Source organism: Lupinus angustifolius, chromosome LG20, assembly GCF_001865875.1.
Source record: "Lupinus angustifolius cultivar Tanjil chromosome LG20, LupAngTanjil_v1.0, whole genome shotgun sequence".
NCBI classification, from domain to species: Eukaryota; Viridiplantae; Streptophyta; class Magnoliopsida; order Fabales; family Fabaceae; genus Lupinus; species Lupinus angustifolius.
This window is the reverse complement of record NC_032028.1, coordinates 17,525,681-17,528,694: the sequence shown is the minus strand read 5'-3', so window position 1 is coordinate 17,528,694 and position 3,014 is coordinate 17,525,681. Positions and strand designations below refer to the sequence as shown.

At 38.2% G+C, this 3,014-nt stretch overlaps 1 protein-coding gene across 1 annotated transcript in view; it reads right to left on the bottom strand.

The window, feature by feature from the left end:
* The window catches only part of LOC109336245 (alpha-dioxygenase 1-like), a 33,553-nt gene that overhangs the window by 29,216 nt on the left and 1,323 nt on the right, over positions 1-3,014 (bottom strand). The window lies entirely within an intron of this gene.

Sequence of the window (3,014 nt, the reverse complement as noted above, 5' to 3'; positions counted from 1 at the left end):
ATAAGATTTATGAACTATCGAAAAAATGTAATGAAGTGGGAATACATGTCTAGAAAGGTTCTGTCTAAGGAAATACTTGGTATTTAAGGGTGTCTTTACGACCCACCTCTCTTTCCTGTGAACTAGCCTGGTGTATAACCATGAATTACGACATAATTCCGGTATAAGTTTTATTGAAAATGTTACTTTAAAAAGTGTTATTTGATTGTAAGACTTTCAATGACAAATGAGGATTCAAGGATGACCTTGAATCGGATGGACGAAAGCAATTAAATTCATTTTAAATCGGAAGTTTTATCTCTGCGTAAAAAGTTATTTCGTAAGTATAATAATTATCGTCAGTTAACTAATTAACGTTATTTTGGCGTAATGAAGAGTTCAAGAGGAGATCGGATCAAGTAAGCTCACATGCAAACAAAGAACCTAGCGACCCGACACACTCAGGTGAGGGAGATAACATCGTGGCACAATGGTGTCCCAATATACATCAGGACCTCCAAACTCCCTCACAAGTCTGGAATTGCCTTGGGTATTAATAAAGTTTGTACTTAATCAATTGTCTGTTTGTTTAGATTAAGTACATCAATATTTTTTATACCGATTTATGTTATGTTTATATATACAAATATCATGTTTACTCTTGAATTATAATGTTTAAATGATTATTATGGGAATGATATGTATGTGATAATTGTTAAATTCAAGGTTTAAAAACATGTGATATAAATGATAAATATTTTCCTTGAGAAAATTAATTAAAATGATATTTAGGCTCTTCTCCCTTGAGCGAGAAGTGTCTAGAGAAAACGAGTGTTTTAGCTTGGGGCGAGACAGCTCTCGCTTGAGCTAAAATAGGCACCAAGAGAACTGATTGTTTTCTCGCTTAAGCCACAAATGCCTCAAAAGTGGATGTGCCCTCGCTTGAGCGAGAGGGCTACATACAAACATGGCTTATTTTTAAGTCATCTGAACGATAACTCTCATATATACGAGAGCCTAATGGCATGTTTGTCATCAAGAAGTTGTAAAGGTGAATAACTATATGAATTTCTTGAAAGTAATAAAAATAAGAAATTGCTTTGTTAAAGGCGAGGCCCGAGGGTGTGATATTATGTCCACGCAACGAGATCATTTTACCGTAAGAGGCTTGGCTAGAGGAATCGTCTAAGATGATTCAGCGATGGTTCGCAATGGTGCTGAGAAGTATTATGTTGTGCACATGCAGCAAGATCGTCTGACCGTAAGAGGTTTGACTTGAGAGTCGTCCAGGATAATTCAGCGATGGTTCGTAGTGGTGTCGAAATTGTTCTCTTTTTCTTTGTATGTTAAGATCGGGACCCACTAGAAGCATTCCCGATGGGAGATGTCTTAGGATGGGCAGATCGCTAGAAAAGATGGATTAAAAGACATAATTTACTAATTTCAATTAGGGTGCATATCCATGGTCAAAAATGAAGTGGTGGAGAGGAAATGTACGGGAGATGAATGAGCCCCAGATGTTGAGAGGGACGACATTGATGATGGTGATTCGTTAGCAAAGTCTTGAGGGAGAGTCTAGGTGAGACGAGTCCCATGTATTCCTGGATGAGGTATTATTTTGGATCGGACAGTGCTCACATCGCAAACTATACGATCTCTGACAACCCCTCTTTGTAATCATGATCGATGAGAGGGATGCCCAGAAAGTGTTTGATACGACACCGTCCTGAAATGGACAGTTCCGTTGGAATAGATCGATCATATATCCTTGCGAGGAATAATTTTGGTGCAATCAAATCGGCTTGTTATGGGAACTGTACTCTCGGTTATTTCTGAATAGTTATTGGGAGGATATATGAGTAAGGATGGTGGACTCATGCATCATATTACATACATGATATTCTTCGATATTGATTCTAAATTCTCGAGTTTTATACTTCATTCATCGTTATTATATGCTTGTATGATCAAATGATATATTTGTACTCGTGTGTTATCTTGGTGTATTATTCTGTGTAATTCCACGACGTCGATGACAAGTTTTTCATAGACGTTTTACTCCCTCTCTTTTCTTATGGTGTATTTGTATGCATGTTCAGATGGACCCATCAACACTAATCCGAGGTTATCGCTTCACTATGTCCCAGGAGGGGACATGGAGTGTTGAGGGTAATCGACACACTTACCCAGGTCCTTGCGACCTAGAAATAGATTGGGTAAGCAATGACTCAACCTTGCATCTTCCACCTTACTACGCAGTTCGGGAGGCATCATTCACTTTGCCCGACCGAAGACCTGCAACCGTCGAACTTCCTCTATCGGCTGAAGCTCGAGGCGTACCAGAACTTGTTAGGACCTGGCCCCAAACAGGATGCTCATCATCAGGATCGGCGCCAAGAGAGACAGACGGGGCCATGCCAAGGGGGTACACCCCAGACCCCTCGATGGATTGGGGAGCGGATGAAGTGGAGGAGGAGGAAGACAACGACGGTTGTTTAGAGCTTATCTGCATAGAAGATTCAGTTGAGGTCATTGAGATCTCTTTTGTTTTGTTGTGATAAGAACCTGTGTGAGGTACTTTTTGTAATGTCAATGCCCCAACATTATTTTCTTTGTATTTTCAGTTTTTTTTATTTGTGGCGATGATTAGATTTCGCCCAGTAAACAATTATGTATTTATTCAAGAATTTTATGAATGAGAAGTATTTAGAAAAAAAAATTGTGTTCATTTAATTATCTTCAATGTATTAAGAATTTTATTTCTGCAAGGTTTGGAAATGTGGCGTCTTCAAAATGGAATAAGGTAAAAGTGAAAATGATTTGTAAATTATAGGTTACATAAAAGAAAAAAAAGGAAAGAAAATTTTACCCATTTTTCTAAGAGATTAAATAGATTAAATATGAAATGATTTTCGGGGTGTTACATAACCCTAGTCATATTAATTTTTGTAGGAGCGGAAGCCTTATGACAATCTCCTGGATTGACTTACTCAAAGACCCTTGGGAATGTTAGGTATCAGTGGTTACAATACACC